At 46.7% G+C, this 26,071-nt stretch overlaps 1 protein-coding gene across 3 annotated transcripts in view; it reads right to left on the bottom strand.

The window, feature by feature from the left end:
* The window catches only part of TOP1MT (DNA topoisomerase I mitochondrial), a 1,348,974-nt gene that overhangs the window by 1,303,615 nt on the left and 19,288 nt on the right, over window positions 1–26,071 (bottom strand). Inside the window, exon 2 of one of the 3 annotated variants that reach the window (XM_078686648.1) lies at window positions 18,712–18,773. The exons of the other annotated variants lie outside the window; for them this stretch is intronic. The gene's annotated coding sequence lies outside the window, so the exon portion shown is untranslated. The remainder of the gene's footprint in view (window positions 1–18,711; window positions 18,774–26,071) is intronic. 3 annotated transcript variants of the gene reach the window in all.

Raw genomic sequence — 26,071 nt, 5'->3', positions numbered from 1 at the left:
GGCCGGCTACCACACTAAAGTCTGTGAAGCGCATGGGACCTACCCTGCATTTACCACCAGATTCAGGCCCATATGTCCTAGTCCTAGCCGGCGTTCCACCACTCAATGAAGGTCAAGGCGAGTCTTGGGTTCAGCTAAACAACAAATGTATAGATTGGTTGTGTAAATACAAAGGGGTGAGTCATGACATTTCAAATGAAATCTTGTCAGCTCGCCGTGTAAGTTGGGTTGGTCCCCTATTCAAGAACATCAATGGCGACTGCATTGTGATTAACTTTCGCCACCCTGGGACAGCCAAAACCATTCTTAATAACAATAATACTTACTCCGGCCCATCAACTGTCATAACTTCACTAGGCTATTTTTATAGGCCCCCCCAGAGATCATTTAATCAAGCACCATTACCATACCCATTGTTTAACAGATTCAGTGTTCTATCGGAGATGAGTAGCTTTGAATGACCATCACTTACAGCCCCCCTGGATACTATACAAATCGAGCAGCCGCCCATAACTGATTCTATAGCTGAAATGACGACCTGCCCTAATACAATAGTGCCCAACGAATTAGGAACACCGGTCCTACCAATTATCCTCCTAAGTTCTTCCCAGGGCACTAACATTTTAGCACCCTCTGACAACTTGAGTATTTTGAGTTGGAACATCGCTGGCCTTCAAGCCAAAACACAAATTAAAGAGTGGACAGAGTGGGTTACTAATTTCGATGTCCTGATGTTCCAAGAGACGTGGTGCTCTAATCCCTTACTCTTGGAAGGGTACAGCTGTTATAATCAAAATGCTCTCCCCCCTGCTAAGGCCCGTCCTAGTGGGGGACTTTCCATTTGGGCTAAAATCACGGCAGGAGTTAAAACTGAATTATTATTTGTTAATGACAAAAGTTTTCAGGCTTTGGCATACATTAGTAGGATAAAGTTATGTATAATCAATTTTTACAACAATGATTTTGTAACCCATCCTAATACTAATTTTATAAGACTATTTGATTTTATAGATGGAATTGTGGATGGACATAAATATGGCAACTTTGATGGCATCTGTATTGGGGGTGATTTTAATGCCCATATCCATCTAAGAAACCCTAGCTGTAAAAGAGGCGTAGAACTACTTGACCACTTAACCTCTCGTGATCTAATTAACGCAATGGATGAGGTAAAAATTAAGGAGACTGATGAACCTCAGGCCACCTATGTAGGGCGAGGGTGCTCAACCACCATAGACTATGTATTACTATCCTCTATTTTAGGAGATCTCCTATTAAAGGCCAAGGTGGTTGATGTCCCATATAGCGATCATTACCCCATTCTAATCAGTTAAAAAACAGGGGAATGTGAGAGAAATTGGGGCACAAAATTTAGTAGCCTCCACAGACAGACTTAGGGTGGTTTGGAGGGGGGTGGATAATAAGGGAGTTTTAGCACGTATTATTAAAACGCATCCCCAACTAGTGTCAGTCTGTCTATCTACCGATAGCCCCGAACACGTAATTATAGAGGCCTTTACGGACCTTTGTAAGGCTATAAAAAAGGAAATCTCTAAACCAGTTCGAACCACAGACAATAAACAACCACGGTGGTTCGATTCCCGATTCCCCGACAGACCATGCACGCAACCTGGGCTTCATCCTGGACTCCTCCCTCTCCATGACCAGGCAAGTCAACAACGTCTCCTCGGCGTGCTTCAACATCCTACGCATGCTACGGAAGATCTTCTGGTGGATCCCCACCGAGACCAGGAAGACCGTCACCCAGGCCCTCGTCACTAGCCGACTGGACTACGGCAACGCCCTCTACGCCGGTACCACCGCCAAGCTCCAGAAGAGACTCCAGCGGATCCAGAACGCCTCAGCCAGACTCATCCTCGACATCCCACGACACAGCCACATCTCCGGACATCTGAGAGACCTTCACTGGCTCCCCGTCAACAAAAGAATCACCTTCCGCCTCCTCACCCACGCACACAAAGCCCTACACGACCAAGGCCCGAGCTACCTCAACAGCCGGATCAACTTCTACGCTCCCAAACGCCACCTCCGTTCAGCCAACCACGCCCTCGCCGCCGTCCCCCGCATCCGAAGAGCAACTACAGGAGGAAGGTCCTTCTCCTACCTGGCCGCCAAGACCTGGAACTCCCTCCCGACCGACCGACCTGCGCCTGACCCAAGACCACCTCTCCTTCAGGAAGAAGCTGAAGACCTGGCTGTTCGAGCAGTAGCGGCACCCCCCCCCTCCCCTAAGCGCCTTGAGACCCTACGGGTATGTAGCGCGCTCTATAAGTGTCATTGATTGATTGATTATGTTCTAAAGCTAACCGTGAACTTAGGGGAGCACTCACAGCGGTCCCACGTGATCAGTCTGCTGTGAGGAGATTGAGGGCTAGTTACAAACATGTACTCAAAACAAGGACAGAGGAGCTATTAAGAGAACACTGGGACTCTCTTGTGCGCTTTGCGACACTGAGGGATGTTACTGGATTTTGGAGTGAGGTTAAAAGTTTAAGATCACTAGGAACCAACATTACCCCGATAAATTGTAATATACCAGGGGATGACTGGGTGAAACATTTTTCTAAAATATACGAGGCGCCATCTAACATCATGGGCGCCGTCCCTCCACTAACCCCACTTAACATCACTTTAATAGAGGTAGAAGATGCCATCTCAGAGAGCGCAGGGAACAAAGCCCCTGGCCCCGACGGTCTATCCATCGACCAAATTAAATCGGAACCAGATTTTTGGGCGCCACTACTCTGTAACATCTTTAACCATTTATCCCACACTCCACCGCCAGTAACTTGGTCAAATAGCACCATCGTGCCCATCTTCAAAAAAGGCAATAGATTAGACCCTGCCTGTTATCGACCGATATCTCTAATCGATAACACCTTGAAGATTTTAGGCAGGGTCATTTTTAATCGGATTAGAACCTGGGCGGAAGATAATTCCATCTTACATCCATGCCAGCTTGGCTTTAGAAGCCACGTGGGCACCGTGGAACAATGCCTAAATCTAAATTTATTGATGGCAAAGTACACTATTGCAAAAAAGTCCCCACTTTATTTAGGTTTCATGGATTTGAGTTCTGCCTTTGATTTTGTTAATCGCTCCCGTTTATGGACAGTTTTGTTGAATTATGGTTTAGATGAATCCTTGGTTCACTTCTTGGCCCATTTACACAGCGACTTGAGAGCCCGTGTTTGTTTGAACACCCTTGGCGAGGTATCCAGTGACATTTTTATCGGCAGGGGGGTCAGATAGGGGTGCGTCATAGCCCCCCTGCTTTTTATTTTGTACATAAATGAAGTAATTGTGTGTGTAAATTAACATCTGATGTCCCGCAAGTCAATGGTAGACCACTTCCCGCTCTCCTTTATGCGGATGACGCGGTACTCATGGCCCGCACACCTAATGCACTACGAATTTTAATTTCCGGTTTTGTTACCTATATGGCTGATCTGGGGCTCTGTACTAATTTTACTAAATCATTCATAATGTGTTGTGGCCCAAAAAAGCATAAGATCAACTGCATTTCAATAGGGGATAATGTTTTAAAATGCACAAGCACTTTTCCATATCTAGGTCTGTTGTTCGCTGACTCTGGCTCATAGCAACCGCATGTTGCACAGGGAAAAAATAAACTGAGCAAAGCCATAAACTCTGTTACTTCACTCCGCCAACCACAAAGTGCTGAGGTTATTATATCAATGCTACATATTTACAAGACCCAATGCTTACCAACAGGAACCTATGGCGCAGAGGTATGGGGCTATACAAATTGTACTAATATACAGACAGTGGAGAACCGGTTTTGCAGGAAGATCTTGGGAGGGGTTATCTGCACCCCAACTTATTTGTGCCATCAAGAACTAAGCATTAGGTATACAGAGGATTTTATAAGATCTAGACCTGCGTTGTTTTGGTTGAAAATATGGAGGAATGAAGCCGCGTCATTGACCCGTGACATCATTATGGACTGTTTAAAATGTGACCGGGCCAGCCACATACCATGGCTTGCGGCGGTGGAAAAAAGCCTAGTGAGTGTGGAACAGGGGCATCTATTTACATCTCCCCACCAGGGGCGGTGGGTGACATTTGAAAGTGGTGGGGCGCAAAGTGATTATCATACAGCACGTAGCGAGCGAGCGCAGCGAGCGAGCCCGAACTCCAAAAGGGGGGTTTGGGGGGATAACCCCCCATGAAAATTTGAAAAAAAAGAAGAAAAATCGTGCATTTTCAGGCAAATTTGAGAAAGCAGGAAGGTTAATTAAGCAATTGTGAAAATGCAGTTAGTACATTAATAGATGGCATAACATAGGTAGCTGCTTATTCATTATAACCACAGAATGACCATGCACGGTTCTACAGCATATTCTATAGCAGAACAAAACAAGTGAAACTACCCCTCCCTTAAACCATACAAAAGAGGATGAATGAACTAGTCAAATAACAAAAAACAGGGGAGGAATAGGAAACATACATGGGCAAAAAAGCAAAATGACAGAGCAAAATTTACAGCGTGATAAAGAAACCTGTAAAATTAATAAAATATCAGATATGCATGTAATAGCAACCCAGCAGTAGGCTGCTCTCCCTCCTAGAGAGGGTAGAAGAACTACAAGGGCTGGCCACAGAGCCATGAACACAGTTGGACGGCTCTCCAGAAGAACCAGTGCACAAATCTGGGGGAGACCCTAAGATTATGTGGTTTTAATGCATTCACCGCCATGTATTTGCAGCAGAAATGCTCTGGGTCTGAGAGAAGCACTGGCTTTTGGGAGATTTTGTTGCTGCCGTCTCTTGCTCAGGAATGTGTGTGTTCTCTTGCTCTCTCCTCTGTGTGCTGCTTCCCCTTTAGTTTCCCCCACCTCGTCACTTTCATTGTTGCTTCCCTCTACTCGTCCATAGCTTCCTCCGCTCGTCCCCATCCCGCTCAACTTATTATAAAATATTTCACCCTTGCCCCATTAGCCCCTAGCCATTTGTTGCCTGCCACACCTTCCCATGCCTTCTAACCTTTTCCCAACACTCCTCTTCCATTTTTTTCAAACCTTTCAGTGCCTCCTGCACTCTCTCTGAGTTTTTTTTTTGTTTTTATTTCCATTTCGAGGTTGCTGTGTGCGGGTGTGCTTGCACAACCAGGAGCACTTAGGAATACTTTGGTAATACTTTAGTATATCCCATTAAAAGCGTACATCCATCCATCCCATTAAAAACCACATCCACTTTGGGAACTGATGCTTGTCACACAAGTCCTTTCAGCCAGTGAGAGATCAGTGGTCGTTCAATACTCAAGAGGCAAACTTGAGGCAAAGTTGGCAGGGTATGCTCAGACGTGAGTCCCTTGCTCACTTTGCCACTGGAGTCAAGCAAGCCCGGCTGAAGACGGCTGTAATGCCAGAAACCGGTCCTGGGAAGCTTGATTCCAGTCCAGGGAAGACATGGCTTGGCAGTTCGGGCTGGAGTGTTCCCATGAGGCACAGGGTCAGACTGATTTGCATATGGCCATGTCTGAACTGGGGTGGCGGAGTGAGCTAAAAAACGGTGATGGGGTGAGTGTTTGTATTGTCAACGCTCCGTTCATCACCACCTTTGGTTTTTCTTCATAAATGAAGGGAAGCATTTTTTAAATACAAAACTCACAATTTAATGTTCACATGGAACCTGTGTTGCACAAACTACCTTTAGATGTATGTCCTGTTTTTTCATACCTCACATTACCACAAAGACATGGGAGGTGTACTTTCTTAAAGAATGTGACTGGGCTGCAAGATGGCTACTAAATTCAAGAGACCTGTAATTTTCAAAATACACATGATTGTGTTTTAACTCCTTTGGATCGTCTTACTCTCAAAAATAGCCAACAACTTTCAAAAGCAAGACCAAAGTCCTGAAATACTCTCCTAGACTGCAGTGGTTCTAAAATATCACTTCCAGCTGTGGGCCTCAGAAATATTCTTAAACCTGCTGGTTGATGTTTTATTACTGAGTCACCTGCTTTACTTCCTATGCCCTTATGGGACTCTCACAAGTCCAAGAGGCAGTCTGGCTCTCCACTCAGATCTCAGGCATATGAAACGTAGAGTTGAGTGATTGCAAGCGGCATCCTGCACAGTTATTGCCTTACACTGACTTTTATCACAACAGCTAACATTTTACACACTGAAGTAGTCAGACTTTCAAAAACTAGGCTCCCTTCCAATTTAAGTCTTAGCATTTTTCTCACAAACTGATTAATTCTGGAACTATGTTAGAAAACAGGTACAGCTGTCAATGACATCAAAGAGTAATTATTAAATGTATGGATATTCTCTCCAGGGCCACCTCAAAGGAATTTATACATGTTACTAATATGATGTGATCATTCAGTACAGCGAAATTGCAAAGGACTGTTGTGGACGTGGTAAATATCAAGATGTACAGACAACATGTCAACATTAATTGGAGACCCGTGGTTTTGTTTGGCAAAAAATGATGAAAGTCTAGATTTTACTGTCTTAAAACTTCTTCATGTCAGTGAAAGATAATTTGTAAAAATACATTTCCCATTATCCCATTCTCTAAATTCACAATTCCAGATTCTGGCAAACACAGATCACAGCCTACATTTAGAGATATCAGCTTGTCCCATGTCAGTGAGTAGGCCTTGCCTTGAGTTTTAGTAGTTGTAACCTTGCACTTATAAATGTAAGATAACTAAAATTACATTCAAGTGTTTCAAAATGCAAAGTGAAGTAAACAGCCTTTCCTTGGTTTTTAATGTGCTCGCAAATCTATTGTGTTGAATTTATCCAGTTCATACCAAAATACCAAATACCAAATACCAAAGCTGGGATCCGATTTAGAAACATTGTGGTTCTTGTCAAGCAGCATGTTAATCTAATTCTATTGTAATACAACGAGCATTTGCATGTATTATTTCTCTCAACCCTGAGGCTGCACTTAGAAATGGAAAAATGTCAGAAAAACAGTACGTTTCCAGCAAGTGTTTTTATTTTTTGGATCCATTTCACAAAGGAGCAAATAAACGAAAGGAGGAAAGATAAGGTAATACCTATTTAAATAGTCAGTGGGTGAAATAAAATATGATGCCCACCACAACACCCACCATTCAGCTCTGCCAAAAGCTTAACCGCCTAATCAGTCCTCGTTGTCAAATCGGAGCAGCTTTGAACATGTAAAAAACACTTGATTGATGTTCTGCACGGTATATGGGAGAATGAGTGCATTTGTGATTGTTGCAGGCAGGTTATGTGGGATGTTATCTGGCAATTCAACAGTAACCGTTGTCTGTATGGGGCCACGTGTTTCTATTTAGAAACACATGGCCTCATTGTTTCTTGGCAATCACTGCTTCAAATGGTTTGGTAACGTATCTATTTACGTTTTCCTAGCCAAGAAAAAGTGGAACACAAGATGGAAATTGAAGGGTTTATTTTGGGTCAAGGATAGTTATTTGAGTATGCCTAGATCTGTTTTTTTGGGGGAGGGTTAGATGTGGCTTTACTATGCCCAAGTAGTAATTAGCAGATTCAATGGGTTGGGTATTCAGAAATAAAATAATGTGTCAGTTATCATACTTGAAAATAAGACTCTCCATTCATCATCTTAAAACGTTTACTTCTTCCCTTTCCCCAATAAACCAAGGATTCTGCATACACCGTATGTAATCAATGAAAATGCTTATGTTCTCATTTATCATTCCCGTAACATGGGAGTTTCTTTAATGTCCTCGGATGTGGGGCCGCCAAAAAGGAACTGTCCATTGTTCTTTCTCCTTTGTACTTCTGCATAAGAAACACGAAATATAACTTAAGCACGCACACAAAAACTGTTGCTGCTTGTGAGGTGGGTGAAACGCAGGCGTGTAATTTGAAATGCTGGCTGGTAGGAAGCAGTGATCCTGTTGCAACAAAAACTACTTACTGTTGAGCTATCATTAAAGCATTAATAACAGGATCACTGTATTTCACAAACACGCATCTGGTGTATTGTTGTCAACATAATCTCTGTTGCTTTGGGAACTGGGGAAATGCAGCTAAGCCTCGTTTTCAAGTGTTTATGATTACAGCTATTTGCCAGAGTGAGCCTATCCTCTAGAGAGCATCATAAGAAGCCGTGTTTTTTTTACATTCAACTTTTTTTTAACCCACACACTGACCTCAGAGTTTCAGAGATGGACGGATAGTGAACTCCCCGATACACTGCCCCACAGGAAGAGAGAAGAATCATTGAGAAGACTTTAATAATTAGTAGCTCGATATTTAGGACGCCAACAGACACCGAATCATCCTCTCCAGACTCCCTCCCGCATCAAATTGCGCGGTGACATTTCCGTCATTAAAAGCACAGCCAGCAGGGATTCGGGAAGGCCGTTCAAACCTGTCACTGAAGAGCGTTCTTAATCTAGTCTTGAAAACGGACTGCTTATGGAATACTCCCTCCCACCACTGGCGTAATGCAAATAATAGGGCCCTAAAAACTTACCTTCCAAGTTCGTCTAGCGGCAGCCAGTTCCACGATCGCATCACGCGCCGCCTTAGCTCCTGCTGCTCCTGGCGCGTTGTTGGCAGTCTCCCTCCTCCGGCTCTCCTAAACCAATCCCGATGCAGTCTTGGGTCCACCCACACGCGGCACCCAATAATGGATCTGCGTGTGGTGGACCGTGGTGGACCAGCCAATCCTGGCGCTGCATGCAGTGCCAGGATTGGCTACGGGGGCCCAGGTAGTATTCGCCCCAATGCCCCATATTAGCCCGGGGGCTGCGGCTCTGGCTAGGCTGGCTGCTATATGAAGCAACACCCTTGAGTGCCAGGAAGATTAATGTGAGCGCATGCGCTGGCTGATCAGAGCCCAAAAATGCACAAGCGCACTACTGCGGCAGCTGAGTCTGGACTCTGTTACTCAAGCTGCCGCAGCCTAGCCGCCCCACCCCCTGGCTTCAGAGCGGAGCACACGGACTGATTGAGTCGGCCGACTCGGGCGTGAGCTAGGATTAAGGAGCATTGACAAAACCAATGCTATTTTTTGTGCTGCTTGCTTACTTCTTAGCGTGCGTTGCGTGCGTCCATGTGGTTAGTGGGGCTACGCCCCAACGCCCCAATGGACGCACCGCTGCTGCTCCCCACATAATAGACTGTTCACACAAGAACTTAGTAAAAAGGGCCTTGTATAGCCACTACAACTGTGAGAGGGAAATGAAAGACCTTACAAAGCCGGTCGTTCTAAGGTACCTATCCTTCCAGATACCTACTGACAGGCCTTCTAACCTACCTGAAAGTTACTTGTGTAAAAAGATGAGTAAATGGAATAGAAGCCTGCTGTTTCGGTTCAGGGACATAAGCATTAAACATTTATTATGCTTCCCAATAGGATTTAATAGAAATTTGGAAAACCTAAACTGTCCCTGTACCCAAGGTGGCAAACAAAGCCTTTTACACTTTATACTTTTTTGCGGCTTTTATGTTAAATACACCAAACATTTTTTAATGCCATACTTTCGCAAAACCGATCAGCTTGATTTTAACTTAGCTTTTTACGATTTACCAAGGTTGAGCTGTGACGAAGTAATCTTTAGAGTTAGTTGCTTTCTTAAATCTGCAGTCCGCTCAACAATGTCATTGAACTTGTCCTGAAAAGTTTTGCACTTTGAATTGCTTAGTTTGCACATTTGCCTATTTTTGCACAAATAATTGCCCTTTGCACATATTATAGAAATGATTTTTGAAGAGTTGCCATTCAGTTTGTTTTTAATGTGCATCCAAAATTGATTGATATCCCTGCTCTTATAGTCGACTGTAAATACACACTATGATGAACCAGATGATTTATTATGTGATTTTATTAATTCTTTTATAAGTCTATTGAATCCTGTGTTTGTATGATATTGCATGATGCTGTGATTTTATGCACTTTTATGGATGTTCAATCCGAATAAAGATCTTTGACTTGACTTGAATATGTGTTGTATTTATGTGACTTAGATGTATTGATATTATAAATAACAATGGCTTTTAATTTTTGTTAAAAATTAATACTTAAGTAAAAGTTATTGTAATTTATAATGGCAGCTTAAACTTTTGTAAATAACTTGTGAAGATTATGTTCAGTGTATTTTATTGTGACAAAAATCTAAGAACAGAAGTGAAATATTAACATTTTTTTGTGACATTTGTATTAAAGCTTGAAACATTGAGAGAACATATTTGAACTAGTTGTTGAATGGTTGCACAGATTGATGCTGTGGTGGCGCTGAGTGATGCTGTGGCGTTTAGTGATGCTGTGGTGGTGCTGTGGCGTTTAGTGATGCTGTGGCGTTTAGTGATGCTGTGGTAGTGCATAGTGATGTGGTGGTGCTGAGTGATGTGGTGGTGCTGAGTGATGCGGTGGTGGTGCTGAGTGATGCTGTGGTGGTGCTGAGTGATGCTGTGGTGGTGCTGAGTGATGCTGTGGTGGTGCTGAGTGATGCTGTGGTGGTGCTGCCGAGTGATGCTGTGGTGGTGCTGCCGAGTGATGCTGTGGTGGTGCCGCCGAGTGATGCTGTGGTGGTGCCGCCGAGTGATGCTGTGGTGGTGCTGCCGAGTGATGCTGTGGTGGTGCTAAATGATGCTGAGTGATGCTGTGGTGGTGCTAAATGATGCTGTGGTGTTCAGTGATGCTGTGGTGTTCAGTGATGCTGTGGTGTTCAGTGATGCTGTGGTGTTCAGTGATGCTGTGGTGTTCAGTGATGCTGTGGTGTTCAGTGATGCTGTGGTGTTCAGTGATGCTGTGGTGGTGTTCAGTGATGCTGTGGTGGTGTTCAGTGATGCTGTGGTGGTGTTCAGTGATGCTGTGGTGGTGTTCAGTGATGCTGTGGTGGTGTTCAGTGATGCTGTGGTGGTGTTCAGTGATGCTGTGGTGGTGTTCAGTGATGCTGTGGTGGTGTTCAGTGATGCTGTGGTGGTGTTCAGTGATGCTGTGGTGGTGTTCAGTGATGCTGTGGTGGTGTTCAGTGATGCTGTGGTGGTGTTCAGTGATGCTGTGGTGGTGTTCAGTGATGCTGTGGTGGTGTTCAGTGATGCTGTGGTGGTGTTCAGTGATGCTGTGGTGGTGTTCAGTGATGCTGTGGTGGTGTTCAGTGATGCTGTGGTGGTGCCGAGTGATGCTGTGGTGGTGCCGAGTGATGCTGTGGTGGTGCCGAGTGATGCTGTGGTGGTGCCGAGTGATGCTGTGGTGGTGCCGAGTGATGCTGTGGTGGTGCCGAGTGATGCTGTGGTGGTGCCGAGTGATGCTGTGGTGGTGCCGAGTGATGCTGTGGTGGTGCCGAGTGATGCTGTGGTGGTGCCGAGTGATGCTGTGGTGGTGCCGAGTGATGCTGTGGTGGTGCCGAGTGATGCTGTGGTGGTGCCGAGTGATGCTGTGGTGGTGCCGAGTGATGCTGTGGTGAGAAAGATAGATAGATAGAGTGAGGGCAATAGATAGAGTGAGGGCAATAGATAGATAGATACAGTGAGGGCGATCGATAGAGTGAGGGCGATAGATCGATAGAGTGAGGGCGATAGATCGATAGAGTGAGGGCGATAGATCGATAGAGTGAGGGCGATAGATCGATAGAGTGAGGGCGATAGATAGAGTGAGGGCGATAGATAGATAGATAGATAGATAGGATAGATAGGATAGATAGAAAAAATGTGTCACTGTCTGCATTTTACCCCCAAGTCCATAATCTTAAAAAACGTGGAAAGTGCTATTCAAATGCAGGACTCAATTGTACTCCATATTTTGCCCCTTTCAGTTGTATAAAAGTCCACTTGTGACATCACTTCCTACCATGAAATAGCACCACAGCGATGTCACAGAACAGCCTATTAAATGGGAAGAGAAGTAAGGCATGCCATGAGGATACTAAATCATATATATTTGTTAATAATGCCGCAAATAATGGTAAAAATACAACTCAAATATAAAAGACATCTTAGATATACACACATTAGGAAACTGGAAAAGAGATCTCATATACAGCCTGGCATAGTTGTTCCGGAATGGCAAGAGTAGCAGCAGATCGCTCCTGGTCACCAGCCAATATTATCTTTATTATGATACCCCTGCAATCTCAATATTGTGAAGATAACACTAATTTTGGGGGAGTTTAACTTTAAGAGACTGTAACATTCATATGGTGTATGATTAACTAAGCGATACAAAAGGGGATGATGCACGGAGCGTTTGAACAAATCAAACACTCACCCCCAGTCAACTGATCTGGGTTTAATCCATCACCATTCTTTAGTTCACTCAGCCACCCCAGTTCAGACATGGCTATGTGCAAATCAGTCTGACCCTGTGCCTTATGGGAACAGTCCAGCCCGAACTGCCAAGCCATGTCTTCCTTGGACCGGAAACAAGCATCCTGGGACCGGTTTCGGATTCATAATCCTCATCAGCTAGGCTATCTTGAATCCAGTGGCCAAGTGAACAAGGGACTCACGTCTGAGCATACCCTGCCACACTTAGGGCGAACAAGAGAGCGATACAAAAGGGGATCCTGGGAAGCTTGATTCCGGTCCAGGGAAGACAAGGCTTGGCAGTTCGGGCTGGACTGTTCCCATGAGGCACAGGGTCAGACTGATTTGCATATAGCCATGTCTGAACTGGGGTGGCGGAGTGAGCTAAATAACGGTGATGGATTAAACCCAGATCAGTTGACTGGGGGTGAGTGTTTGTATTGTCAACGCTCCGTCCATCACCACCTTTGGTTTTTCTTTGTTCACCCTAAGTTGGCAGGGTATGCTCAGACGTGAGTCCCTTGCTCACTTTGCCACTGGAGTCAAGCAAGCCCGGCTGAAGACGGCTGTAGTGCCAGAAACCGGTCCTGGGAAGCTTCATTCCGGTCCAGGGAAGACATGGCTTGGCAGTTCGGGCTGGACTGTTCCCATGAGACACAGGGTCAGACTGATTTGCATATGGCCATGTCTGAACTGGGGTGGCGGCGTGAGCTAAAGAACGGTGATGGATTAAACCCAGATCAGTTGACTGGGGGTGAGTGTTTGTATTGTCAACGCTCCGTCCATCACCACCTTTGGTTTTTCTTTGTTCGCCCTAAGTTGGCAGGGTATGCGCAGACGTGAGTCCCTTGCTCACTTTGCCACTGGAGTCAAGCAAGCCCGGCTGAAGACGGCTGTAATGCCAGAAACCGGTCCTGGGAAGCTTGATTCCGGTCCAGGGAAGACATGGCTTGGCAGTTCGGGCTGGACTGTTCCCATGAGGCACAGGGTCAGACTGATTTGCATATGGCCATGTCTGAACTGGGGTGGCGGAGTGAGCTAAAGAACGGTGATGGATTAAACCCAGATCAGTTGACTGGGGGTGAGTGTTTGTATTGTCAACGCTGCGTCCATCACGACCTTTGGTTTTTATCCGTATGATTAACTAAAACTGCAGCAAGGCTCGTGCTTCAGCGTCATGTCCGGTATAAGTAATCTGTGGTTTAAATAGTGCCACTTAACTTGGGCTTGGGGTCGGATGGAATGAATGAGTGCCGCAGACTGCTAGGCGGGCGGGTGGCCATGTCATGCACTTCTCATTATATGCTGGTCTATTTTCAGCCTCTGCTTTAAAAACGTGCATCCAATTGCCGGTGGGAAGCACAGATAGGGTCCGATAAGCAAAGCAGGTGGATGCGAACACTTACCCCAACTTCCTTCAGCTGAGTCCGCGTTACAGCCTCGCTCTGACATTTCTTTAATATAAAGAGGGGATTTTTGACTGGCTGCAGAAACTCTTGGCCATGAAACTGGGTTAAATACTTTCCTGTTTATCATGGCCACAGACGGTACCACTGGCTGAAACCAAAGCGTATCCTGATGATTTGATCTAAGGCCGGCTGGGAAAATGTATGGCGATATGTGGGCAGGAAGACCAATGGGCTGCGAAGGTTCATGGAGCGGAGCAGCTGGGGAGAGGTACCGGCATGGAGGGGTGCGGACAGAGACATGTGGGCAGAAACAGGGAAAGGGAACTGTGCGGCCAGGGAACGGTATGGGCTCGGAGAGCTGTGCACTGAGAGACGGGCGGACAGAGAACTGTGGGTTGGCAACAGGCTGAGTCCTGCCGGCAGGAAGATGTGGTGCAGGCTTTGCCGTGAAATGGATCCAAAAAAAAAGAAAAACAAGCCTGTTACATATTGCTGAAACACACAAACATGCAGACCTTGGTAAAACTGAAAGAAGTTAATCACGCCTCACATATCTGCTCATGCCATTCATGCGCGTTTTCCCCAGCCTCCGCCGGCCACACCCGAATCAGTGCGTACGTGAAAGCGTGGCAGAGCGCAGGAGAGGTGCACGAGCTCACCAAAGCCATTGCAGTCAATGGCTGTGACCGCGCGCCTTAGGAGACACGCGCTGTGAAAGTGTTGGAGAGCGCGAGAAGAGACGCGCGCGTTCACAGCACGTGTCTTCTAAAGCGCGCGTTATAGCCAATCAATCAATAAATCAATCATAACACTTGTATAGCGCACTACTCACCCGGAAGGGTCTCAAGGCACTTGGGGGAAAGGGTCCGCTACTGCTCGAACAGCCAGGTCTTGAGTTGTCTCCTGAAGGCGAGATGGTCCTGGGTCAGCCGAAGGTGGATGGGGAGGGAGTTCAATGTCTTGGCCGCCAGGTAGGAGAAGGATCTTCCTCCGGCGGTGGCTCTTCGGATGCGTGGTACGGCGGCGAGGGCGAGGCTAGTAGATCGTAGCTGGCGGGTGGGCGTGTAGAAGGTCAGGCGGTCGTTGAGGTACTTGGGGCCCAGGTCGTGGAGAGACTGGTGTGCGTGGGTGAGGAGCCTGAACGTGATCCTCTTGTTGACTGGGAGCCAGTGCAGGTCCCTCAGGTGGCCGGAGATGTGGCTGCATCGGGGGATGTCCAGGATGTGTCGGGCAGAGGCGTTCTGGATGCGTTAGAGTCTTTTCTGTAGCTTGGCTGTGGTGCCGGCGTAGAGGGTGTTTCCGTAGTCCAATCGGCTGGTGACGAATGCTTGGGTGACCGTCTTCCTGGTTTCGGTCGGGATCCATCGGAAGATCTTGCGGAGCATGCGTAGGGTGTGAAAGCATGAGGAGGAGACGGCGTTGACTTGTCTGGTCATCGAGAGGGAGGAGTCCAGGATGAAGCCCAGGTTGCATGCGTGGTCTGTTGGCTTGGGGGTGGTGCCCAGGGCGGGGGGCCACCAGGAGTCGTCCCAGGCGGAGGGCGATGGTCCCAGGATGAGGACTTCCGTCTTGTCTGAGTTCAGTTTTAGGCGGCTGTTCTTCATCCACTCGGCGACGTCTTTCATCCCTTCGTGTAGGCTGGTTCTGGCGGTGTCGGGGTCTCTGGTGAGGGAGAGGATCAGCTGGGTGTCGTCGGCATAGGAGATGATGTTGAGGTTGTGTTGGCGTGCGATGGCTGCAAGAGGTCTCATGTAGACGTTGAAGAGGGTGGGGCTGAGTGATGATCCTTGCGGTACGCCGCAGATGACTTCGGTGGCCTCGGATCGAAACGGGGGGAGGCGGACTCTCTGAGTTCTTCCGGCGAGGAACGAGATGATCCACTCCAGTGCCTTCTCTTGGATGCCGATGTTGCTGAGGCGTTGAACTAGGGTGCGGTGGCAGACAGTGTCGAACGCTGCAGAGAGGTCCAGGAGGATGAGTGCCGCTGTTTCCCCGTTGTCGAGCAGGGCTCGGATGTCGTCGGTGGCTGCGATGAGGGCGGTCTCGGTGCTGTGGTTGGCTCTGAAGCCGGACTGCGAGGAGTCAAGGGATCCGTTCGTCTCGAGGAAGGCGGCAAGCTGTCTGTTGACGATCTTCTCGATGACTTTAGCAGGAAAAAGGAGGAGTGAGATGGGGCGGAAGGTCTTGAGGTCGGTGGGGTCCGCTGTTGGAGCCATTGACTGCAATGGGTTTATTGAGCTTGTGCACCTCTCCTGTCCCACTTCGCTACCTACACGCCGACAATTAGTATCGCTGGTGACAGCACTTCGCGCTGCGGCGCCAGCGAAACCTAAAAAGTGCCAGTGGGGCAGACGTTGATGGAAAAGGAATTTGCATATGGCACTCATGGCAGTTTAACAGTGTTTTTCATTTTGATGAAATAATGACCTAGGGCAGTAAAGAAGTGATTTCTTAAGAGCGTAGCGGATTGTGACTGACGGGTCACCGGTTGATTTAATATATACCTGGTATTCTATATTTTTCGTATCTTCATCATTGCACCTATTCATTCCGAATTACATTAAGTCATGGCAGCAGCTTGCATGTCACAGCCACCAGCCTTTCTTTCAGATAGTGGGGAGCCATTACTACTGGGTTAACTATGGTAGAAGATTTTTGATTCTTATTTATTTGCGATTGGTGGTTAAAAATTATCAGTGGCCAGGAAGCAAGGTGTACTTTTAACTAATCTTGGTGTTGAAAGCCCCAATCTCTATATGATGGTTTGGAACTACCTTTAAGTGATAGGGAAGGAGAGCCACGTGATATTTTTGAAATGTCACGTCTGATTCCTGAAAAACATTTTTACTCCAAAATAAATGTAAAAATGTAACATCAAAGATTTTACGCAAGGACCCAAGGGAAAGCAGAGAGTATTGGGAACTATGTTGAGTGTTTGAGAACGTTGGCCCTCGCCAGTAATTTTGGTCTCCCAGCAAACTCATTAATTAGGAACCAACTGGTAAGGTGCACAAATGAAACCAAAGTACAGGAAAAGCTACTAGCAAGGAATCCTGATCTAAAAGAAGCTGTGGCTATCATTGAGAGTATCACAAATATTGGGCATGGGAGAAACATAAGGGTGCAGCAATATCTAACACTCCAGTTACCATAGTTATCAGTGAAAAGGTTGAAAGTGTAGAGACAGCTTGCGTGTGTAAAGTAAGCAAGGATCGGAAGTTTTTAGGCAAGAAGAGGAAATCAGAGAAACTAAACCAAAATGTTACAGTGGTGGCAGTCCTGGCCACTCTTCGAACAGTGTGAATGTCTTGCAAGAACTTCCACTTGCAGGAAATGTGGGAAGAAGAGACGCTATGTTTAGGAAAGTGCCCTTTTTGCATGGTTAACCCACACTTTTTGACTGACATCTGATTCAACCGGACAATTAGTTCCCAGGGCATGTGTTCTTTCCCAAAACTGTACCTTTGTACTCACAATTGGCACATCCATTGCCACAGGTAATCCCCTTGTAAAATGAACCATAGGTACTAGGGGGGACTGTGATCAGGGAAGGCCTAGAAGTGCTGCACCACCTATTGTGCCACCCTTAAAAGACCCTGTACCCTAAACACCCACACACTGCAATTGCAGGCTGCATGTTTTGGTCTAGAGAAAAGTGAAGAGTCAACATGGCACACATTCCTGTGTGCCATGCCAGCAAATCGCTGCCTGAGGCCTAGGTAAGCCACCCCTCTAGCAGGGTGCCCTAGCCCCAAGGTGAGGACACAGTGGTAGGAGCCCTGTTACCCTAGAGTGTCTAAAAGTCCATTCTTAGACACTAAGTGTAGTAAAGCCATAAAGAGTATATGGTCTGGGAGTTGGTCATTACGAACTCCACGGTTCCAAATTAACTTTACTAAAAACTGGGAAGTTTGGTAGAAAAATTCTCAACCCATTAAACCCACGCGGATGCCAGTGTGGGATTTAATGTAAAATGCACTGACAGGGAATCTTAAAGATGCCCTCTGAAAACCCCGGACCTTGCCTCCTCAGATTTGAGGAAGAAAGGAAGGAGGACTGAAGAGCCCTGCTGACCCAGGAAGTACAGGACAACTGCTGCTTTGGCCCCAGCCCTACCGGCCCATCCGCCTCCAACCTGCTTACAGCGAGGAAACCGGCGTGTCCAGCAGCCTCCCAGAACCCGGAGGACCTACCCTGCACTCACCTTACAGACTGTCTTCCGTGAGCAACGGATTTGCTCAACAAAGATCCAAGACCAGAATCAGGATCCTGGCAACTCCGCGATTCTACACCACTCTACACCTGACACCCAAGACCCAAGTTTGAGTGGCCCAACACCACGAGGAGGTCTCCCCAGCGATCCTGACCTGGAATCTGGTGATCCCCGACCTCCCTTAAGCTGACGCCTGCAGCCTCAACCTGAACGGTCCCCCCGACCGCAGCTGGTAAGAAAACCCGATGCCAAAAGACAACCTTGCAACCGGCGCCCCACGGCCTTGGGTGGCCCAACCAATGGTGTCCAGGCATCTCCCAAGAATCCAACTTACCTCTCCAGCCGGTGGTCGCCTTCAATAGGTCTCCCTGCCCGAGCCTGCAGCAACTTTTCTGAACCGAAGGTCTCCATTATAAAGCACAAGGCCTGCACGCGGCCGCCTAGTGCTGCTGGTTCGCCCCTGCAGTGCTGACCTTAACCCCAGGAGCTTTGCTCACACACCCAAGTGGCCTGCTTGTAAGCAGTCCCTAACCTAAGGCCCCCATTACCTAATATTGGGCCCTGGCACTCTCCCGGCCCCACCAGTGCTAATGGTGTTGCAACTCGATGGGCCTAGGTAGACCTTGGGGAACCCTTGGTCCTCTCCCTGAAATCTACCACATGTAAGACGTTTACTTACCTGCAAAAACAAGAACCATTTTTCCAATAGGAACCCGGGTTATGAGTTTTTTGGCCTAAAAATTTTTTTAAGTATTGAACTGTAGTTTTGCATGGGTAAATAAAAACTTTAACTCAAAGACAAGTGAAGTCTTACCTTGTATTGTGAGATCCTTAGGTGGGGTATCTAGGCATACAACCCCCAGTATTCAAAGTAATCTAAAAGTAACGAAAGAGTATTCTTAAAGTAATTACTGTGCAATTCATACTGCTTTTTAACGTGATACCAACCTGTAACAATTGCAAATCCATCTTCAATTGCATTGCTGTGTAAAGGTTTACAATTGAAAGTATATTTTACCTACCTGTACCAAGTCCTGCTTGGTCTAGACATAAAAAACAAGTATACCTTTATTATACTTGCCCAATTGGTCGGATTCAGTCTCGAGTGTGTGTATCATTCTTAATTGAGTGAATACAATAAATGCTTAACAAACCCTCTGGATGAGCCTACCTGCTCGCCCACACTACCACAAAGAAAGCTGTTAGTACTTACCTAAGTTAGCTTCTGGTACACCTCGGGGACTCCCTGGACTCTGTGTACACTATATCTTACTTTGGTATAGTATATACAGAGCCAGATTCCTACTCTATGCTCAGGTCTGTAACGGTGAGAAGCCATACAATGTTGAAAATATTACACAGAGTATATACAAGTTGATTTTCAATGTGAAGCCTGGTTGGAGTCAGGTGGATGTTGGTCCAATCATTATGCCTGACTGTTATATTAAATCTGATGGAAAGAGCGTGATGGTTTGAGCAAATTCAGGATCGCCATACATGATCGCTGATAATAAAGCTTGGGAAAGAGGTTTTGATTATGAAAAAATATATATATCACTCTTCACCCACCTGACATTAATCCAGTAAGTTATGGAGGATCAAAAATTGAAGTGAAAGGCTATGCGGTTATGAGAATTTAATTATTTGAGGACAAGACAACAGTTGGAAATGTAGTCAAACATGGTGATATTTTGCTGGGGTGGCATCACCAGAGGAACAAGAAAATTACATTGAACCCTAATGCTGCACATCAGGTCATGGTCGTATCTACGGATGATGAACATAAGTATCTATATGGTTAATTTCCTGAAGTGTTTAGTGATGAGTTAGGTCACCTGAAAGATTTCGAGCAAAGGATCGATTATTCTGAAGGATAGTGCCATCCCTTGTGTTCAAAATGTTAGGAAGGTTCCTAAACGTATGTGGGAAATTGTGAAGGAGGAAATGTGTAGGTTTTTTGAAAATTGTGTCATAGAGGAAATCGAGTCTTCAGAGTGGCTTGCTCCTCTTTTGGCACCCAAAGAAGGTAGGAAATGTATAAGGGTGTGTGTAGGTCTCGGGTCTAAAACACATTTAGGTTGATCGTCAACCATTGTCAAATATTTCTGAATCATTGTCTTTGTTGGGTGGTGCTAAAGTGTTCAGTGTTTTAGATCTTTCCTCTGCCACCACCAGTTCACAATGCATGAAATGTCGACATAATTTGTTACACCTTTAGGTGCCTATCGCTTTGCAAAATTTCTTTGGATTGGCATCAGCGGCAGCATCTTTCCAAAGGATAATGACGAAGGTACTTTATGCGGTTCGCTATATAATCTTTTTCCAGGATGGCAGTCTTGTTTTTGGAGCAGATGTTGCAGAGTAAGACCAAACCTCATGGCCAGTTCTGTGTAGATTAGCCATAGCAGGTCTTAAAGTTAAGAAGGAGAAGTGTAGATTAAGTCTTACTGCAGCTTCGAATGTTGGTCATACTATATCAGAAGAATGAATCATGCCTAAGTTGAACCTAGTTGAATCTATTGTGAAGGCATTACCACCACAAGATAAAAAAAACAAATGAGTTCTTTCCTAGGATTAGTGGAATGTTACTGAACGTTTGTTGCTAAATTTGCAAATGTAGTTCAACCTCAGAGATTCTCAAAAAGGGGGTCAAAATGTGCCTGGACGAGGAGTGTGATGCAGCATACCGGATGATTAAAATCAACATCAGTAGAATGCCTACTTTGAGTCAATTTGATGTGAGAAAGAGAACAGTAGTGGCCACTGATGCAAGAATTAAGGAACTAGGTTCCATTCTTTCAAGAATGGTAGAAGGAGAGGAAAGGGTGGTAGCTTTGCGTCGCGCTCTCTCTGAGGTACTGAAGAATGCTACTCAGTTTCTGAGAGGGGAGCTCTGAGATGCACTGTGCCCAAGAGGCATTTCAATTTGTATTTTGAGGGCTACCTTTTATGCTCAAAACTGGTCATGGACCGCTTGAGCAGAAATTTTCTGTTAGGAAATATAAGAGGAAAACCCCGGAATCAGAACAAGAATGGAGGGGCAGACTGAATTGAATTTCTTGGCTGAACATCTTTCTGGAATAAAAAATACAGTTGCGGATTGTTTATCTTGCATGCCTATTGACAAGGGAAGTGAAGATTGTGGTTTAGATCCTTTAAGTAGAGTTACGTGAGGATTCTATTGGTAAGGATGAGGGGAAATAAAACTCATGGAGAAGGACCTGCAAAATGTTCAATGAAGACAACTCATAAAATTGAGACATATTTACAGCATGGAGAAATTAACAGCAACTGTTCACAATACTATATCAAAATGAGATACCATACAGTCCCCATTTAAAGACTAATGGAGACAACAGCTCTGTTAATACCAGACTTATTAAAGAGATCTAGATTCACAAGGATCTCCCCAACTCATGTGTTCTGACCACAGTGATGTATCATGGACTTGCTATCTTGTCTTACAAGACTCCTCTGTTGTAAACACCCATAGGCCGAGCAAGAATACCAGACTCAGTGTTACTGTGCTGGAATGAGGCTGGATTGGAAACATTGGGTGACCTTTAGGCGGAAGGCGCCCTCCTTACATTCGAGACTCTAATAAACGACTAGGGAGTGCCTGCAGGACAAATTCTCTTATATAATACGATTGCCAGATCTTTAACTGCGACATGGGGAAACATCACAGAGGAATTGCCCACACACTTGCTTCTACAATACTTACATGTCATGGTGAGGGTTCACACATAGTGCACTGGTTGGTGGAAGCCCTACTCACACACACATTGAAACCAATGACTCAGCTTCGCACGAGGTGGGCGGAGGACAGGGGGCAGCCGTGGACGGATAGGGAATGGGACAGGATTCTGGAATCAATATGCATACCGCGAAGCACTGAGCATTTTATAGTTTAACACAACCCACAAATGCTTGGCAAGGCATGCTTCGTGGCGCAAAGCTATGCGGCATGCAGATGCAACACCTGTAAAGTAGCCGCTACTGCCCTCCTGATGACACGCCCAGTAAACTACCGGGCTGAGCACACACGCAGCAACACGCACATTTCAACCCAACCACAACACAGATTAGACTGCGGAATTCCCTACTCCCTTCCACTCAGTAAACCCCCCTTTCCTCGACTTTTCATTAATTCTTGTGCACCCCCCCTTTTTTAGGTCTCGGAACTGCGAACAGATTGCGAAGCAATCTGTCGTTCCGAGACTCTATTGTAATCATTCTCGGTTTCAAGGAGTCAAGGGAGACAGACAAGTGAGGTGCACGCGCAACCTTGGAACTGGGATCAGGTCGCGCGCGCCTCCTGTCTCCCATGGCTCCTTGGAAGCAGACTCACACGCACGCACTCACATACAGACCCCCCCCTCGCCGCGCATACACACACTCACAAAAACACACATACAGACACCCCCACCCCCTACCTCGTCTCGGCGGGTCTTTGCGCTCAGGGCCTCGCGGTCAGGGGGCCCGACGCCGCCGGCCCCGCCCGACATGAAAATGCGAAGCGCTGCGCACACTCGTGCAGGCAGTTAAAGTGCCCCGTCACCGTGGTGCTGTGCGCGGACGGCGTTACGGCGTATCGCTTTGATGTGGGTCCCAGGGCCGCCAATCTGGTAGACTAATGACGGCCCTGGACATTCATTTTGGCCAGCCCCCGCGCGCTGTGCGCTGTGCGCTGACGCAGCACGCACGCGCTCCTTGGCCTGTATGGAGTCGAGAGTATGATCTGCCGAGCCCGGGACCCGGGCCGCATTGGCACAGACATAACGTCTTCAGACTGTGACAGAGACAGATGGTAAGTCACGGCCCATGCCCGTTGCTCCTGATTTTGTCAGTTTCTCACTCTGTATCCCCGGCCGTCAACTCGCTCCTCGGCCCATCCTATGGCGTTATCCTTTTATCCTCCTACCGACGGACTCCCGCACCGTATCTACCTGCGGCTTTCATCAGTGAATGCGGGGTGTACGCTCAGGAGACATTCAAGGAATCGTCCTGTATTAGTATATTGCGGGAACGCTTCCAAATGCTTGCAAACAAGTTGGACACATCCACCAGAACACCCGATGAATACCAGGGGGCTGAGTGCACCCATATCTGCTATGGGTAAAGGCTAGAGTGGGCGACCTGGCTATTTGGGGGTGCACCTTGAGTTGGAGAAGGGTTTTGTTTTACAGTACAAAATTTTGCTTGACACAATACTGCCAAATCAAACACACAATGCAATATACTGTACTATAGATGTATTTTTAAAGCTCGTCACACCTCGAATGAGACAGGTGCTGAAGCGCATTTGCACGTCTGTGGCAAGATACATTGTGCAGCTCGGATGGAAGACAGCGTGTCTGGTGTTGCTAGTAGTATGTTTTGGTGTCAAGCATGAGTGCCTGAGCCATGCTTTTATTGTACAGAAAATACTACTTTGTCAGTGATTTTTACAGCAACTCTATTTTATTTGATCTGTGTTTCGTGCACCATCTTTCATTTGGTGACAAGTAAACCTGTAGCTCACCAAAGATGACGCAGAGGCCTTCTTTCCAGTCGTTGGTCATCAGGGGGTATTTTTCAAGTGTGAAGCTTTGTGCAAGGAATTAGTGCCTGTAAATGAAGGTCACTGGGCCCACTCGATCTGAGTAGACTTTGCACATGCACTTTTGATGACGGAACAGGAAAGGGGCCTCCCTCGTTTTGCTCTCTGGCTCCTGATTCAAAGTGGGTGCATATATATATTTTTCATTGTCAGTTTGAAACTTTCAGATACACTTTCTTTCTGCGCTGAGCCAAAATGAGAACTGTCTGTGAAAGTTGACACTTTTCTAATTATCAAGAAATAATTGGAATTTTCGAATGTGTTCTTCTTCATCAAAGCAGCTGTTTTGCCTTCTCTCTTCAGGCTCTGCGTGATGTATCATGGACTTTCCGAAGTTCTACTGAACTCTCAGAAGGCTCTTTTACAGATTTAAAAAAAAACAGGCTATGATTCAAGGACGCCCACAGTGCAGACGTCCGAGTGCGGCAGGGCCGACTAGATTCGGGTGTGGCCTGCGGTCCTCACTCGTCCTCCCAGTTTGAAGTAGCTGGTGAGCAGAGAGGACGGTGCTAAAATGAAAAGAGCAAACACTCCTAAATCAAGGATTCAACAGATTAGAGTAGTATGAAGAAGTGGTGGAAATTAATGGAAGATAATTAAATAGAAAGAAACGAGGGAACCAAGGTATTGAGCTAAACAAAATCATGGGCAGCCAGAGGCTCAATGTAAGTCAAACCAACACCAGAGGCACCTTTTTTATATATAACTGCCGTGTTCCTGAAATTTTACTCGGCTTTCAGCAATTACGATCAAAGCATTTTTGGCCACAGGATTTAATAGCATAGCAAAGGAATCACGGGAAGGGGAGCCTTTGAGATCACCCGACTTCCTTTTTGTTTCTGTGCCTTTTTGTGCCTTATTCACCAGCCTTCACTCCCCCGTCTCTACGTCTTATAACCTCTCTGCTCTACTGTTTGATTGTCCTAATTTTGGTGGAGTGGTTGCCATTGACGAGCGGGGCTAGGAAGAACATTGCAGAGGGACATTCTGTGGTAGCATGGTGAAGTATTTCCAAAGTTAACACAGTGGTGAGACCATGTGTAAAAAGAAAAAGATAACCATGTTGTTCCTGCTTACATTTCATTTCACATGCTTTACTTACTTGCATTCCCTATGAGTGTTTGCTTTTTCTAGGATGTACATTTTTTTTAAGGCAGCATATTGCTCTTGTCTAGTGCGTAATTTAAATTGAGCCACATCTAGGTGTTTATGGCAGGTCAGTGAAGTGCAAGTTTCTCTCAGTGGGGCAGTATGATGTTCAGTGGGGGAGAGGATGTGGCACTATGGTCAGAGGGAGCTGCTGAATTTTTTACGCATGCCAACAGTCTCTGCAAAGATTTTTCCTTATTAGTAGCAGTGGAACATACAAATGCAGCAGTGAGAAAGGTGACCAGTCAACCTTTGCAAAGGGCCCTCGACTTCACAGCAGCACAAGTCACATTTTTTAGTAACTTTTGATCCGTTCGAGCTATAAACAATAGATTAGTTAAAATCCTCATATTATGCAGCAGATTCTGTATTATGTGGAAAATATGCATGCTGGGAGTTGTAGTTTGACACTGTCCAATACAGGTTGGGCTTTGCAAGATACTGATATCCACATTAGTTTGCTTCAGTGATGCCAAATATCTAAGATCAAAAGTCCTGCGAATTCACTTTCTGTGAAGTCACTTCTTGCGACGCAATATGTAATTAGAGGGGCCTCACATCTTCCCTTTCGCCCGGGGCCTCAGAAGGCTTAGGACCGGCCCTGTTTGCGCTCCATGGTGACGTTCGCCAAATGAGGGTGAGCACTGGGCAGACTGTCTTGCACAAGGACGGGCAGGTGCACAGTCGTCTACAGGCCCCCAACAAGTCACAGTCGCGTGCCGTCTCTGCCTCTCACGCGGCCGTACATGCGCGCTCTCCTCGCCCTGCCACTGGAGCTTCTCGCCGGGATTGCGTGCCAGTGCTCGCGTGCAGCCGCCGTCCACGGCTGCGCGCGCGCCCCCGCAGCTGAGGCAGCAGGCCTAAGGTCGCCGGTACGTGGGCAGGCCTGTCAAGTGTCACGCATCAGGCGTATACCAGCAGTTGAACAGTTATAGATCTGCTCTGCCTCTCTCCGACGCAGTGGTGATTACAATGTTACCGACTAACAATCTGTTTGGCTGCTGTGCTGCTGAAATCCGGCTCACGTCCTCCTGGAACAGGAAGTGAGGTCGGTGACCAGAAACGGTGGGGCCAGCCTGGGGATTCGACTGGAGGAGTAAGTTGCAGCTGTGTCGTCCAGTCGGCGCCCGGCGTCCCTTAAACAGTCTTACTTCTGAGACTGTCTGAGTCAAGTGCGCTGCTGCTAGGCCTGCGCAAGAGGGGCAATCATTTAATAAAATCCGGCCCGGCCGTATTATCAAACCGGCGGGATGCCGACACAGCATGATCGACCACCTGCTGGCAGTCACACTTGGGGTCAGTCAGCACAGCCGCCACATGAAGACCAGGCACAGCGGGGGAGACTGCACGCAGTGCTGCACAGCCGTGTGGCTCAGTCAGGGTCTGTTGAGGCCGCCGGAACCCCTGTGGGCACAATGGCTGA

This window comes from Lissotriton helveticus, chromosome 4_1 (genome assembly GCF_964261635.1).
Source record: "Lissotriton helveticus chromosome 4_1, aLisHel1.1, whole genome shotgun sequence".
NCBI classification, from domain to species: domain Eukaryota; kingdom Metazoa; phylum Chordata; class Amphibia; order Caudata; family Salamandridae; genus Lissotriton; species Lissotriton helveticus.
Note: the sequence above shows the minus strand (reverse complement) of the source record. Positions and strands in the feature narration are given on the sequence as shown.